The sequence below is a fragment of the Coturnix japonica genome, chromosome 1 (genome assembly GCF_054131305.1).
Source record: "Coturnix japonica strain WE chromosome 1, WE-NBRP24, whole genome shotgun sequence".
NCBI classification, from domain to species: domain Eukaryota; kingdom Metazoa; phylum Chordata; class Aves; order Galliformes; family Phasianidae; genus Coturnix; species Coturnix japonica.
This window is the reverse complement of record NC_140663.1, coordinates 18,198,655-18,215,359: the sequence shown is the minus strand read 5'-3', so window position 1 is coordinate 18,215,359 and position 16,705 is coordinate 18,198,655. Positions and strand designations below refer to the sequence as shown.

Genomic DNA, 16,705 nt, shown 5'->3' with positions numbered 1-16,705 from the left:
TGTGGAGCTGTTGGCACTTGCAGATTTCTAGAGAACAAGCCACTATAGCAATACACAGTGGTGGAAGCCCACCAGCCCATGTGGATGAGCACACATGCGGAACAGAGCAAGGCAATGACTCAAGCAAAGCAAGAACAGTTCCATCGTTCCTCTCTGTGACATCCTGGACTTAATCCTAATGGGACAAAGACTAATTATAATTTCAATAATTTTCCATAGTCCCAAAGGTGTTACTTGCAGATCATCTTGGCTTCCTCTCTGCTCCAGGATGTTTTGCCTCCACCAGGAGTGAAGAAGCATCCAGGAGTGATTACTGTTGCACTACAGGAGAACAGACACCCACAGAGAAGTGGCATTTCAGTTCAAAACATTTCCACTTCAGAGGCACATCCAAGATGATTCCAAAAGCAAAAAAACAAAGCAGTCTGGCAACAATCCTGCTAAGAAGTTCACACTGAGTCCTTCACACCTTTTTTTTCTGTGTTGGCTCTGAAATGTTTTGCCTAAAATGGGCTGTCTCCTCTTAACAACCTCTCTCCTCATAGGCCTGGCAGCCTGCAATGCCATCCCTTTCCTCCCTCGGTGGTTATGAGGGTGCTGCAGTGTATCTTCTATTCCCCAAATCCACCCAAGATTCAACTGGATGGCACTGTGTAAAAATATGTAAGGGTGAAAATACATATATGCATATATGCACATATATAAACACACATATATATATAACTTTTCTGGTTTGCCAAGATTTTCACTTGTGTCTGAACTATGCAGCAAGGCTGAATGGTGATAGTTCAAGGTTTTGCCTGTTTAGGCACAGCAATTGGGCACTTAATACTTCTATGTGCCATGGCACGTTTTAAGAACAGAAATGCCATGGTCCCGTTGTCATGCGATTTAAAATCAATAGCTTCAAATCCAATTGTCTGATTACTTTCTCCTGACCTGCCAAGGAAAAATACTCTGAGCATGTGACACTTTGTGGATTACAATTCATTTCTAAACCAACAGTGGATGTTTTTGTGAAATCACAGCTATAAAAGAAACAAATAATATTTTCAGTTAAAGAGACATTTTGACCTAAGCATGTTTTTAATTTGTAAAGTATCGTGTCGATGTTAGCAACATGATACACTTCAGATAGTTAGCTCCAGCTGGAAGGAAATGTAAAACATTGCAGTTACCACAGTCACGTTAACTCAGCTACAGGATGTCTTGCACACCTACACGTGCAGCTCCCACTTGACACAAATGTGTGCAACCACAAGACCTCATTTCATTGCAAGTTATTTCAACCAGCCTTTGTGCCAAGCTTGGCTCATTTTAGCCAGTAGTTGAAACACCAAGGACTCTGTAGCAGGCCTGGACTAGGGCATACGAAGACCAGATTGTTGCACATCAGCCATTGGTTACAGAAGGCATTTCCTAGTGGTGAACTAAGGCAGCACAGGAATCTGTGGCACAGTTTGCACTTGCACTTTAGCCTGTTGAGAGCTTTCTCTACTGTCAGATTTCCATTTGGTGGAAACTAAAGTGACTAAAGCCCAAAGCCTTTTTTTTTCTTTCCATTTCCTCAGCTCTTAGCATTTTGATTCACAATATTTATATTTCAAGTCTTTGATAGTTGAATAAAAACATAAATTAATCACTGCCTTTTTCTGCTTATCAAGCTATTATTATAAATAAAATCCTAGCTGAACAAATAATTTAACTATCACACATGAAACTAAACATAACAGAAGCAGAAGGAAGTACGTTTATACTTGTGCTCAAGTTCCATTTTTGCTGGATCTACTGATGTTTGTAATGAGTAGGTTTTCTTTAGAAAGCACTACAAAATATCCATCCAAAGGACTGCTCAAATGGGCTAAAATTACAAAGACTCTGCAGAAGCAAGCAGCACCAGAAGGCCACTCTTCAAAAAAAGAATCTAAAGGTTCCCAACAAATCTAATAGAAATGAGACCTTCTTGTTGACCTGGAGTTTCACAGATTTTCCCTCTTGCTGCCATTGTGCAGTGCTTTCTTTGGGGGAAAAAAAAAGATTGATGGCGGGAGGGAGAGAGAGGAGAAAAAAAGCCTTAATGAAAAGAATGCCAGTATTTCTTAGAACTGGTACTTGTGCATCCACATTGAAGTGACTTTGTCCTGTGAATGACAAGATGACTTTGAAAAAAATCTGTTATTCTATAAACGACAATACTCAGATGACCAACGGCACTGCTAGGTTATTTTATGTTAGAAGAGCTCTCTGCGATCCTCTTTCTAGGATTGATTTTGTCTTCTAATCAATGTATTATTGTGTGAGAGCATGCAGGAATACCTAACTTTATCTATCATTTCTGTAGCTAATCAGAAATTAACTGGAATCCGGCTGCCTCAGAGGACTGGCTATAGATTTCTGTCACTGTTTGCCAGTGGCTTGAATTCATCCAGGGAGTTAGGGACTGATCCAAATTCCATTGAATGCCCACCCTCCCCTAACCTGGAGTTGGTGTCATGTTTTAGATTCCAATCAAGAAGAGCTGACATGCAGCTTCCCCTTTTTTCAGAGGCCGGGTGAGCATTCTGTGAAGATAGTCACATAAAATATTTGGTTTTGACCATTTCTGCCAGTGATTGGAAGCAATGATGAACATCCAAGAGTAATCAGGCCTGTCTATGAAGTGAGCTGATTTCTTTCAAGCTCCTAAAGGGAGATCTCAACATGATATAAGAGGACACTGAAATATCCTCTCTGCCCTGAGGGTAATCCTCACCTGATGAATCAGAGACTGAAAGGACACGGTGAGACAAATGAGTTCAAAATGCTGTTGTAGCAGCTCAAACTCTAGGTTAAAAATCCTCCTTCCCAAGCCTTCAAGTGCATCTCCTTCTTGTCACTTGAAATCTGTGTTGTGAGAGAGTGACTGGGTGATAATGAATGCTATCCATTTATTGCTTTTGCCAAATGCGTTGGTTACTTTTGCACAACACTTTGAAGACAAAGCACCATGTTGTTAATAAACACAGTCTAACGATTCTCTCATGTTTTGTCTTGGGTTTTTTTTCCGGGTTTTTGTTTGTTTGTTTGTTTTTCTTTTAGCACTTCTCTTACTCTTCCCAAGGTGTAAATACCTCTCTGGAACTGAGCTGGCTGTGCCGGCAGCTGCACAGCCCCATGCTGCTTCAGGAAAAGGGCTCTCACATCGATTGTTCCACGGCTGCTCCCCTCCATCGCCAACACATCACACTGTCTCCTGCTGCTGTTTCCTTGCTTGCTTGTTCAGGGCCACGATAAGGGGATTTCAATATTTCTGGTGAAAAGAGCCCTTCCTTTACAGCAGGCTGTCATTTCCCTCTGCCTGATACACAAAGAAGCCAGCCAACAGGAGCACAACTGCTTTCATTGGCTGCTAACGGGCTTTGAGTGCAACAAAATGACAAAAAGAGAAGAAACACTAATTTCCTCTTCACTCTCCTCACCCTGCCTAAGAGTAACATTAGGGGGGCAATTTTCTTGGAGGAAAGAAAGAGCCTCCCTTTCCTTGGCCTCGGGAATGTGACAGAAGCAGCTGCTGAAATCTGCTGCTAGCACAGATTGATACATTTTTCACACCTAAGAAGATCAGTTCTTTGGTTTCCTGGCTTGGGCTGCTGCAGAGCACATTTTGGAAAGACAATGAATATTGCTTATGCGTGTAATTGTCAACATGCCCCATAATAAAGGTACTCATAACCCAGCGAAGCACAATGTGAAACTGAAGAAACAATGTGAAAACTTAGCTGTTAACATGAGCTGTCGGTGTGAATTAAGCCTTCTGCAGCATACCCAGGTCAGCCTCACCTGTGTTAAGAGAGCTGCTCCATTAGTTGGTAGAAACACTGAGCTCTTGGGAACTGACCCTGCCAACACTGACACATGAGCTTTGTCTTAAAGCTATGAAAATACTCCCATTTGGGCTATCAATATGCTCTGGAGTTAAAACACACAGAAAACACCGCTGAGATCAAGACCTGAAACCACTCTATAACATCCACCAGAGAAGACAAAGCATGCAGAAGTTCTCAATAGGTTACATACCACAAACAAGTCAGAGAAAATCAAGGCTTTGGTTTTGAGCTGGTACCGTTGGGAATAACTGCCAAAGCAGCTTAAAAAATGAAGGGACCTCTCTCTTTTATCCTGTGGAATTCACAGAACAGTCCCTTTCCTGCTTATAGGGACATTTCACACAGAAAGAAGGATAATAAAATTAACAAAATCAATCAGCAGCATTGGAACCTTTTCCTATACCTGAAGCCTACCTAAACCTCCTGGTTCAGTCATTTCTTGCTGAATAGCCCCACTGAGATCTCATTTTCCTTTATGAGGACACCAATTTGGGTTTCTTCTGCCTGGATTTACAAAATTTCCAGCACTTTAATGTCTAGGAAACCTGATATTGGGTCATGGTTCCAAATTTGTCTTGGGGGAACCGATAAAAATCCCTCAATGAAAAAGCTTTATCTCCCTGGGAAATTAGGAAATAGGGAGAATATTTCCCTAGGAAAACATAGCAAAAGTAAGAACGCATGTTCGTTTAAGAAGAAAAACTGCTAAAGGATTCTGGACTTGATGCAGTACATGAAGTTACTTTTCCTTCTGTCCTTCCTTATCAAACTAGACTTAAACGTGCTCTACAGCAGTACTTTACATATACGTGTAATACAGCTCTATGATTCACAATAGTAACCATTTTGAACACAGTGCTGTTAACAGTCTTATCTACTGAAGTACCAACTAGCTACTCCACTGTAAGGTCAAAAATGCTCTTCCCTTCTCCATATGCTCCAGTTTTGGAGACTTATTGAATAAAAAAAGATGAAAGTTCTAAACAATGTGCAAACCCATGTTAAGAAATATATATAACACAAATCTGATGTGTTGGGTGACTAATAGTCTACATGTGTGCACTGCTCTTGCCAGAAAATATCAACATTTCCAAATAGTTACCACATTTACAATTAAAATAATGTATTTGCCAAATGTTTGGTTGTTTTCCTTTATTTTATTCAAACAGTGATTGTTCTGGTTGAAGTGCAGAACAAGATTTCATGAATATCAGAAGCAAAACAGTAGGGAGAGAGTCTAATGCCTGACAGAGCCTCATTCAGCCTTTGGTCATACAATATTGCTTAGATAATATCAGGTTTGCCATTGTTGTAGGAAGCCTAACAGCATCCTAACAAGGAAAACTGAAATAAAGCTTTATATTCCATCTCTTACAAGTCCTCTGCTTGTCAGCTGTAATTCTCTGGCCACCTCCTATGCCCCATGTTTTCCAGTCTCTGTCAACCTCCCATGGCCTCTATTCTCCACTGATTGACAGAGGCAGGAAAGCAGCAGAAGTCTGCACAAACAGCACCACTGTGCTCTGCAATAGCTGGCAATGAGAAAGCTTGATACATGAATATTCCTGATGCATCACTGACTTCTCTTCTGGGACTGGTTGTTCTTACAGAAAAAAAAAAAATAATAAAAAAATAGATGATTAAAGGTAAAAGTCTGCAAAGTATTTTCTTTAAAGAAAGTCAGAATTAAAATTGAATTGTCTTTTTTGCAGTATTCTTGTTCTTAAGCTTCCCACCTTCTTCAAGTGCAGACAGATGCAGCTTGGGATGAAGGTAGGAGCTGAATCTCAGGTACTGTTGATGGAACACAGATTCCAGAAGAGACACACAAATGAAATACTTGGAGAGCTGGCAAGGATGCTAAGTCTGACTCTGTGCTTGTTCTACTGGCCCACTGCCTCCATGTCCACCTCCCTCACCCCATTCTAACCCTCGTGCTGCTGCTAGCACCATCCTGAGCTCATGATGAACCAGCTCTAGGAGCAAAAAAAGTTATGGGTTTGGGAAGCAGGAACAATACATCACCTTTTCTTGTCATTTTCTCGTGGCTGGTTCCTCAGACAGGCTCACTAGGGCATCTGATGTGTGCCAGAGCTGGAACAAGAGATGCTGGAGGTTTACATGGCCAGTAGCAGAGAAGGGGATTGGAGAGGACCATTGGTCATGGAAAGAGAAGTGTAAATAGCTCAGTCATAATGTGAAAACCCACCTGGAGGTATTAATTATCAAGGACATCTTGTGAGGGAAAGCAGAGTGTAACAGAGAGGCGAGCTCTCTATTAATCATCATTTGCTACTCTTGTGCATTCATGTGCTCGCTGCCATGTAGCACCATGCTGAGAGTACTGCTTGAGTGGGCCACTGAAGGCAATGCAGTGTAGTTACAGAATGAAGATTTTGGAGATGGGAGCAGCTGGCTATGAGCCCCGGTTGCAGCTTTAGCACAGGTCTGGATGTTCAAATCTTCCTAACAAGCCTCTCTGCGCAGGCTGCAGGCTGCTGGTATGAGATGGCTGCTCCAGGAATCACACCTCTGGGATACAGTTGAACTCGCAGGGTACTTTACTTTGGGCACTGAACAGCTAAGCAGGACATGGCTTAACTCCATCAGGTAAAAGGAGTCTAGATTTATCTAGATGAAACTCCACATGTGTGTTTGGTTATTTTCTCTAATGATAGTGGATTTTGTCATCCCAGTCGCTTACTGTACTAGTTAATGTATGTTATTTTTACTACTTAATTTTATAGGCTTGTTTTCCTTAGACAGGAAAACAACAACAAAATGGACAAAAAAGCCTAAATGTAAAGCAAAACAATTCCAGCAAGACTAAACGTCTTCAGGGTGCTATAACATTGACATTGGTCATTTAATCATACCAAGCATTACTTTTGCTGGAAGCACTGCAATACTTAAAAAAGCAAAAACATCAACTGCAAGGCTTTGCCTTTCTCTCGCCAGCATGGCTCACTTCTCCTCCATTTCAGTGCACAATTTCCCCATAGTGCTCTTAGCTCAGACTTCCAAATTTCATAAAACAGCAGTACAACTTTCAGAGCACCTGAGGTGATCTTTCCTCACTACTCACTGCTGGTAAAGGCTCAGCCACAGGATCATGGCTGGTGTTTAAAAACACATTTTAGAGGATGAAGCGGGACCAGAAGACAATCAGAGACCTAGCAAGCACTGCCTATGTGAGATGTTTAACAGGGGAGAATAAGTGTAAAGAAACAAAGACTGAAAGAAGATCAGTCTTTAAATATATAGAGAGTGTTTTTGCAAGGAGGCAGGAACAACATACCCATTTTCAGCTCCCTGGTTAGAAAGCATAAGGAAGATTCAGGCTAGGATTAAAGTAACAGTTAATCAGTAGATAGTTGGTCTACAAAGTGCCAACTCTGTCACTGGAGATTTTCAGAAGTCAGACAATCACATCATAATTTTCCCAGTGGTGTAGGTGATAATGCTTTGAGGACTAAAGAGCTTAGAGTTCCCCTCCAGTCCTCTGGGCCCGTGAACTGCCATGCACTGTAGATACTGCCCAAGCAGAAAGGCTATGCAGCAAGAAAGGAGCTGGTGCAGACAGAAGGCCTTGTGTGTGCAAGGAGGTGGGCAAGTGAGCATAGCCTCATGGCCACTAGGTCTTATGGTCTTCCCTCCTATTCCACAGCTCCTCAGGAGCCCAGCTGCAGGACAAGGCCAGCAACACATACAAGAGCAGCAGTGCAACGAAGCCAGCAGCAGGACAAGGTCAGCTGAGTGTCCTCACTGCAGCATCAGAACATCTTTTATGTAAAATTAATATCAGAGCAAACTTTGGGATGCCTCTGGTACTTTTAAGATCCAGATTCTGCCTAAAGAGGAGTTTATGTTGGGGATTTTTAAGAGAAGTCTGAACAGAAATCTATCTATGCCATAACAGTTCTCTTGAAGAGAAAGAAACCTCATCATTACCTAAAAAGTGATCACATTCCCAATTTACTGGAGCTGCTGTGCAAAACAGTTCAACAGCTGGTTTGGTTCAGCTAAATTTTGTTCAGCTCTCACAAATTTTATGCCAGACTTTGTTTTGTTCCTCATTCCAGAGGGGCACAGTTTCTACAAGAATTATTAAGAGTGAAATACAGCCTTGGCCTGAGCGATTAATCTCTTCAGGAGTGGAGATCAAGGTTTGCTTATGCTGCAGCCAGGGAAGGAATATGAGCACGGACTCACTGCCTGTACATACATAAACCAGAGCCACTGGGAAGAGCATCTGTTTTGTACTTGCCGAAACCTACGCAAATCCTCACAGTTCACTTCAGATAGCATGAGTTCCAGTTATCTGACATGGCTGTGATAAACATGTGGGTTATTATGTCCTGAGTCATTGTCCAGAATAATCTTCTAATAAACTAAAACATGAAAGAAGGCATTTCTGAGACCAATGCGAAGAAGACATTGAGATTTTGCAATATCCTGATGAGCGAGGGCTGTTTACTCCAGACAAGAGACAGTAAATGCATTTTGGCCAATTCTTTATAATATTTCCCTCTAAGAACAAACACTGCTTTCTTGGACTGGGCCCAAACTGAACCAAGTGCCTTCATTGAGAGCACATTTTCTGGTACTTGGGCACACTGGCAAAGGTGCTCAAAATGCGGTTAATGTCAATGGAAGACCATAACAGTAGTCAGTGCTTTTTCAGCTGCTTGCTGCTGTCCTTAAGCCACAGGTCTGGATGTTTGCTGATCAGCAGGCTCACCTGTCCATGAGTCAATATTCATTCATGGCAGAGTGATGTGGTTCTGGAATTCTGGAAGGCAAAAGTAATGGAGACGGGCAGGGCAATCAAAACACTATTAGTTCATCTTCACACTGATATCTAACCAAAATCATCTGAGTTGGAAGTCCCAGGCCTCAGTACAAACCTCATGATTTATGCATGCCAAAAGCTGCTTTTGAAAGCACTCATCCTTTTACCATTTCCCAAGAGCATCAAAACGTCCGACGTCTCTCACAGAATGCAGCGTATTTATTTTTCACATTGCCCGTGAGGAGAAACTGCTTTAGTAAACCCACATGGGGTAGCAAGTAATGTTAAGCAACTGAAGTTTCTCGTTGATTACCCCATTCCATCTCCTCCATTTGGCAGAAACAGATAAGATGTGATTTTTCTACCGATTTTATTGACGTGAAAATAACCACTTTCAAAATCAGGCCTAATGAGCTAGAAATGTACAACAACAACTGGAAAAAAAAAGCTCAAAACCTGTAAATATGGACACTGAAATGCAGCTATTTGACATGCTGAGCCATAACAATGACACATGATTTATTGATTAGTTGCCATCACATGATGGAAGCACAGCTAGTCATTTAAAATACCTACATTATCTTGGAAATCTTCCTATGAATAAAAAGGTAAAATACAGCCTCTGTGTTAGTAGTCAATACTTTATTTTTCTATCATCTTCACTGAGACGGCATTGATGAATTCTGATTGATCTAAACCTTTTAAAGCAATAAATGCTTCTATAACTTTGTTGTACCACATTAAATTCCTACTGTTTCAGCTGTGCGCTTACCTACTACAGTCTGGATACACTTGAATATTATGAACACAAAAAAAAATCTGCAACGTATGTTCTGAAAATATTAATTATCTGCTATCTGAGGATACTAGTGTGAAAAGCTGCATTATTTCCAGCATAAAATACTTAACTCTGATTTTCCACTTCTGAACAAAGCGCTATAATCATAAATACTTAGCAGTAATTGTCTTCCCACAGCCTATCCTTCCATTATAAAACTAGTTTAGATATTAGTAGATTAATTTCTATTACTTTTTTTCTACAGTATAGAGATATTCACAGCAGCACACGAGAGGTAACTAATTCCAATGGTCAGTCCCCCAAATGTTGGCTTGCCTGGTTCATATATACATACATGTGTGTAAGTGGGCATGTGGGGAGCACTTACTCTAAAAGAAAGGTGGAGAAAAAAAGGCAGGGCTGAATATCATTCATCAGCATTTTACATTCATTTTTCTTTTAAGCATCATTTGGCTGCAAGACTAAATTTTATGCTGAAATTTCTCACCATCTTTTGCTTCTTTTTAGACAAATCCATCAGGAAATTCAAGGTTGCATTAAAAAAATACAAGTATTGCCCATATGAACCTCTTCATTACCCAAGGATCTGCTAACTGGGCTCACACGCAATCTGGTGTAACCAGGGCTGTGTCAGGATGTCAAGTTCTCACTGCGAAAGCTGATACATTTAATAGTTCTGCACATGCATCCACACATTGCACACATCCATATAAGGCTTTTCTGCAGATTCCACATGGAAATCCTATCCAGGGTCTGCTGTTTTTCTATCTCATACCTTTCTGCAGTAATTTATATCTGTAGCAAAGTATATGCAAAATGTCTGCTAAATTAAACAAAAGCAAAATTCTGGCTGGGTAACATTTTGCACAGGCGTAAACAAATCTTCTGAGGAAGGGCTAGCTAGAAAATAATGAAAAAATATTCCATTCCATGTGGTTTGTATATTGTCTACCACCAAAGTTAAACATGAAAGAAATCCCACAACTAACCCTGGGTTATTCCACCACTGAAGATCTTTTTTCTGAACTGCTGAAAAATGGGCATCGAAAAACTCATCGACCACAAGCAATAGGCAAATGTATACAAATTGATCTCCTACAGCACTCCAGTGCAAAGGGCATGAAACTCAGGATGTTTGCAGTGACACTTCACAAATCTAATAGTAACACCTTAGATGTATCTGGCACTTCTCAGCCCAAAAAAAAGTAGATCCCGGGATGATTTATGGACTGTGAACATATAAATATGTATATTTGGGTCACTTAAGTCAATGGTGGAAGACAAAGCAGTGTCCTGTCAGGACTGAAGACGTCAGACTTCTCTGCGCTCAGACAGAGGGTGAAATGAAATCTGGTAGAGTCCTGGCTTACACCTTAATCAAAAGATTTAAACCATTTAAATAGAGTCCTACTTCTCAAGTTCTTCACATTCCATCATCAATACAAAATAGCAATAGCAAAAGTGCAAAGCCAGCCTGAATCTCAGCTTCTGCACTGCCTCCATCAGGAGGAACACTCACCCCTTCCTTTCCATTCTCCTCTCTTCACAACAGAACTGAGATGAGCATGATCCAGAGGCCAGCTGTAGTGATGTCTCTCTGACATGTGGGAACAGATACAACCAAAATCTTCTGCACAAAGTGCAATTTTAATCACTTTAAAGGATCTGAGCTTCTCTTCTAGCTGTTTGGTTTGCTCTTAGGTTATCTCCATGGCCACAAGACAACAACCTTCCTTTCTAAAGGCCAATAATCAGTCATCTGGCTGTTTATCTGCCCATCAGACCCTCATAAATATGTCAGAACACATCAGCTACTTGCAAACAAATGCATAAAAGACGTACAAGTCTCACACATAATTAAGTTTCATAGAATCAGAGTACTAGTGATTCAAATTCAATTTCCAACAGAGAAACGGGAAAGGAATGCAGCTATTGACAGCTGTGCTGGGCAGCATGCTCACCGCCCTGGTCCCTCCTGCCGCCGAGCAGAGACGTCACACAGGACATGAAGGAGACATGGGAGACAAGGTTATAGCAATGAGCAAGTCAGATGTAGAGCCTCAGGGAACCAGGTTTCATCAGTCCTGCTGCTTGCAAGTGAGGTATTTTTAATGACAGGTGGAAATTCTGCTTTTTATGGGCTTTGAAGGTTTTGGCACCACAAACGGTATGGCCATGCCTCAGATAATATTGAGAACTGACACTTCTGGGAAAGGAAGAGGGAAAGAGGCACACACAGTGCACCTGGCATTAAGGACAACAGGCAGAGGAAAAACAGAAGGATGTGCTTAACAACAGACAGATGATAACAAGGTGAGGAGAGAAAGAGGGAGTGCAGAGGGAGGAAATAAATAGGAAATTGGAATCTGGACCAGTGTCCTATTCACATGCAGCCTGGTTATCTCTGTCCTTACAAAGGAATGACAAGGCAGGGCTTTACCCCTCGCTCTGCATGGTGCCTGTGTATGTGTAAGTGCCTCTGATAGTTAAGAATACCAAGATGCTGGGAAGCTGCTAATCATTTGATCACTTGTTGCTCTATTCTAAGCATTCGTGTATTTAGGATTTGATTCTACCTTTTAAGTGAGAGTGGAACAGTCTTTCAATAGCAAACAGTTTTTCTTGTGCAGCTGTTTAGTCAGCTCTGGGCTGACTGGGGAGTTTCTCCCTGTACCACACACTTGGGGAACCGAGCAAGCTACATGCCTGGCTGTGGGGCTGGAGGACAGCATGCTGCCTCCAGGACAAAGAAGAGGCAGAAGACTGTTCCATGAACACACTGCTCCTCCACAAGCAGGCCTGGCTCCCAGCAATGTCGTACAGCTTTATTTCAGGATAACAGAAGTCCTGCTGCAGACATCTGTGCAGAAGTGTGGGCCTCACTGCAGCTGTAGCACTGCTGCACATGCCCTGCAGAGAAGCAAGGTGCAGAGGCTGAGCAAAGCAGACAGCGCCATGGGATGGGATGCTGTGTGGCCACCTCAAGCTCGAGTTCAGCTTTATAATCCCTGTCACACCAAGCAAGGTCGAATGCACAGCACATAATCACTACGGATGGGCCAAGGATTTAGCACGGCTTCACTTCACCGGCTCCTCTCCCAAATTAAATAAACTGTCACCACTGCTCTGTCCATGTGTGTCCACAGGCATATTCCCAAGAAACACAGCCAACAGCGGACACAGGGAAGCATTCCAGCCAGAGGGAGCCATGAAGAGCATTAGGAGGTGGCTGAGGCCTAGGTTGGGCCTGGGGACCCCCATTGCAAAGCAGGGTTGCATGGCAAGCAATACAACATGGGTGGCAGCCAGTGGGGGTGGCAGGTGTGGGCCTGCCCTGAGCAGGGAGCAGAGTGCTGGGTATAGAGCGGGCAGGGTGGGGGCAGGCGGCAGGGCCCCCAGCCAAGGCCCAGGGGCTGAGAGTGCTGGGAGGCAGGGAGCTACAGCCAGGGTGCACAGAGAGCTGCCCAGCCGGTAATGCCAGGGCATGCTGCCAAAAGTTTGGGCACAGCCTGGCCATAAGCCCAGACATTGAAAAAGCAGCCTAGAAAGTGAGGTCTTACCAAGCCCATTAGCAGCCCACAAGTTCCTCTGTCCTGGATCCCTCCCAGGGCTTGTGGGATGCGACTAACCCAGTTTTCCTCAGGAGGTCCCATCTCCCTCCTCCTCCTCAGACTCCCCTGATTTCTTCCAGCAAGCAAAGTGCAAAGTGGGGGATCCAGACCTTCCTGAGCGAACCACCAGGATGCCAGAGCTGTTCCTTCTCACCTTATGATGGCTCAGCCCACCAGACAAGGAGCAGTAAGGCCAGTTCAGAGCCTTCTGGAGCCTGGCAAAAAGCTGGGCAGGGCTGGCAGGACCCAACCTCCAAGCAGAACATGAGCAAAGCACCACAGCAGTGGGATGGTCTTACCCTGCTGTAACAGCACACCACCCACGTTAGCATCTCTTCCAGCAGCCTAACGCTTCCTACCCTTGGAGTTGGGTTTTGTTTTGTATTGCTGTTCTGAGATGTGATGACAACTCCTCAGCAACTTCCCACGTGCCATTTGAGAAGCACGGCTCTGACCAGCTCCTGTTATTTCAACAGGAAGCCCAATGCACAAAGCATTTAATGAGGCTGCGCTCCAAGTGCCAATGGCAGCTCATTAATTACCCCCTGCACCTCCTTGCTCCACGTCTGACTGATGGAAAGCCATCGGCCAAGTCCAAACAATTACCTAAAGCTCATGTGAGCCGTCCTCCTAAAACATCTCTCTTTTATAATAGACCATCCCTATGTTACTTAGAGTCAAGACAAACTTGACAGCTGAGAGCAGAACAGATCTTGATGCCGGAGCAACAAAGCAACGAGCTTACACAGACTCTCATTTGTGCGTTTCTGCGGGAGGAAAGAAGTGCCTGAGAGGAAAACCTTCAGAAACTGTGTTCGCACAGGGTTTACCTGAGAGGGATAAACCCGCGGTACTTTCAGTTCACTACAAACGTTGCCTGTAACATACGCCGGGCTCCCAACATCGGGACAGGGAGAGCGGCGAACACCGGAGCCCCGCGGCACCTCTCCCTGTTAAGAAGACGAGAGGAGGCAATTACTGCTCCTACACATTCAGGAGCATCTCCAACACAACGCGGGAACGCGCCTGGTACCCCAGGTCCACGGAAAAGCGAGGAGACCCCCCGCTGCAGCCAGGCACGGCCCAGGCAGGACCACTGCCCTGTACCACTGCCCTGCACCACTGCCCTGCTCCCGGCCCCGCGGTAGCCCGGCGCTCGGCTCCCGGAGCTGGAGCAGCGACCACAGCACGGCCCGGTCCGATCTCGGCTCCCGGTGGCGCTGCGCTCGGCCGCGGCTCGAGGCTCCCGGCGATTCCCGGCAGCTCCCGGCCCCGCGGGGGAACCCCCCGGCCGCGCCTGGCCGGCGGGCGGAACAATGAAAAGAGGGGAAGGGAAAGGGAGAAAGTGCCGCTCCTTCCTCCCGCCGACCCTCCGCCTGGTTCTGCCTGCAGGAGACAGCGGAGCCTGACCAGGGCCAGGGGGTGGAGAGAGCAGAAGGAGGAGGAGGAGGAGGACGGAGGGAGGGAGGGAGGGAGCGAGGGAAGGAGGGACGAACGGGAGCCTCTCTCCTTCCCTGGGCTGTTTTTTTCAGTTTCCTGTCTCGCATTGTGCTCACAGCGGATATGTGCTGCGCCTACAGGTGTGTCCCCTCCTCGCAGCTTTTCTCCGGCTCCCCGCCGTAGGCTTCGGCTGTCGGGGGGCGGTGGCGGATCGCGACCGCCATGTGACGGTCGATCGATCCCTCTCGGGGCGCTTTTTTCTGCTCTCTCGCTGCCTCCTCTCTCTCTCTCTCTCCTCCCTCTTTTCCTCCCTCCCTCCCTTCTCTCTCCGAGGTGGCCGCAGCCGCTGCCGCCTCCGCGCTGACTCCGGCGAGGCGGCGGCGGGGCCCGCTGGGAGCAGGGGCGGCCGCCGGGGGGCTGCCGGAGCCGCCTCCGCCCTGCGCCGCTGCCCCGAGCTGCCGGGAGCCGCCTCCGCGCCGAGGGTCCGCTCCGCGGGCTGCCTCCGCCGGCGTCTGCACCTGTTGAAGGTAACGCAGCCCCTTCCCTGCCGCCGCGCGCGGTGCCGGAGATGAGCTGCCCGTTCTGCCCCCGCCTGCAGCCGCCGATCGCGGGCGCTGCAACTTCCCCCTTCCCCGCCTCGGGCAGGGCGGAGGGACGGGCAGGGACGGGGCCGGCGCTGCTCGCGCCCCGGCCGGGGTTGGTTACGGGGCTCCCGAACCGCGGCTCCGCGCTCCCGGCGTGGTTCCTCCGTCGCTGTGCAGGCGTCGCGGCCCCCCGCTGCGAGCTGCGGCTGTCCCGGTGCCCACCGAGCACCCGCTCTCCGCCCGGGTTTCGCAACGCCCGGTGCCGGACAGCCCCGAGTTCGCCGCCTGCTCGCCGCGGTGCGGCCCCGCGTTCCGCCCACTCGCAAAGGCCGGTTTCAGCTCGGGAGCTCAGCTGCGTTTTGTTTGTGTCTCTTTGCGGAGGCAGCTTTAAACTTTCTTTCCAAACTGTTAATTAGATATACTGAGCTTCGCTCCTGGTTCGTGCCGGTGAACGAAAGTGCCGGCCCGAAACAGTCGTGACTCAAAGCATAGTTATTGGGGCAGTGCGGAACACCTTGCCGTTCCCTGTTGCGGATGGGCTGTACCTGCGTGTGTGACTTTGTCTTCTGGGAGGCTGCAGTGCTGGTGCCACCCGGAGACAGAAGGCACCGGCAATAAATAGCCGGGGTTCTTCCTGCCTTAGTCAGACCTGGGGTGAATATACGGAGAAAGAACTGCAAGTTTTTGGTGCTCAACTGGGAATAGCATCGCCTTTGTCAGTTTGTTGCAAGGTTGCGGTCCCGTCTCTATTGCTGTTCTCGCCGTGGTATGAAAACTTGTTTGTGGAGGAACTTGGTGTTTTTGTAGCTAACGTTGTTACCTTGAATGTGATGATTAACTTCTTGAACACCAGAGGGAACTCTCAATAGGTAATTCATTCAAGAGCGATATATGCTTGTTCTGCTATTTATGTTCTCATTACAATGGAATCTAGAAGGAAGCTGGGGTCGGTAAGTAATGGGCTGCTGGCATGTACCTGGCATCACCTCTAGCTTTCCTTTTCTAGGGGTGACAGCCCCAAAGCTGGGCTGGAAATTCTTTCTCCTGCCTTTCTAAACCTTGCAGTACACAACCAGCTTTGTGGGAGTGGGGCTGCCTACTGGCTGTGGGCAGATCAGCTGGGCAACCCGTTCTCTGTGCTCCGGGGAGGGAGCTCGGCACTCCGTACCCATCCTCCTGGGATCCCGCATGCTCTGGTGCGGGGGCTGCTGCCTGCCCTGGAAAGGCCAGAACAGAGCATGCTTCCAGCCAAAACAAAAGGGAGGAAGTCTGCTTCTGAGCCTGGCGTGGCTTGTCCCCGCTGCCTTGAATACTTGTGGTTCCCAAGCGTGGTGGGAACCAAGTCTGACTGAAGGCAGAGTAGAAACTTCTCTTTTTAAAATGCTTTTACAGCCATCTGATATAACTGAGCAAAGCTGATGTTGATCCAGCTAAACTTGATGCTGCTTTTTGTAGTAAAGCGAAGCCCAGACATACACCTGAAGCTTTGGATGCTCTTGATAAGCAGCTGTAACAGTTTCTTAACCAGATTTCTCTGATACTCCCGGATTGCTGACAACACGGGAAGGATGGCATAATAACTACACTTGTGACTCTGACTTGTGCTCCAGGAG

The 16,705-nt window shown here is 46.1% G+C and overlaps 1 protein-coding gene and 1 long non-coding RNA gene across 13 annotated transcripts in view; one reads left to right on the top strand and one right to left on the bottom strand.

Moving 5' to 3' along the window:
• Positions 1–5,333: 5,333 nt before the first annotated feature.
• On the bottom strand, positions 5,334–14,023 carry LOC146762303 (uncharacterized). 2 transcript variants are annotated; one of them, XR_014936278.1, is made up of 3 exons: positions 13,899–14,023; positions 5,892–5,960; positions 5,334–5,469 (listed from the first exon to the last, which is right to left on the bottom strand). It is a non-coding gene; the product is annotated as an uncharacterized LOC146762303 (long non-coding RNA). The 2 variants fall into 2 exon arrangements; XR_014936273.1 differs by having other exon boundaries at positions 5,892–5,975; positions 13,899–14,007.
• A 583-nt stretch (positions 14,024–14,606) lies between these two features.
• The window catches only part of PLXNB2 (plexin B2), a 245,409-nt gene continuing 243,310 nt past the window's right edge, over positions 14,607–16,705 (top strand). For 7 of the 11 annotated variants that reach the window (XM_085521146.1, XM_015852624.3, XM_085521181.1 and 4 more), the window contains exon 1: positions 14,607–14,648. The gene's annotated coding sequence lies outside the window, so the exon portion shown is untranslated. Of the gene's footprint in view, positions 15,036–15,945; positions 15,962–16,705 lie in introns of those variants that run through there. The other 4 variants (XM_015852618.3, XM_085521068.1, XM_085520973.1 and 1 more) reach the window with 4 other exon arrangements.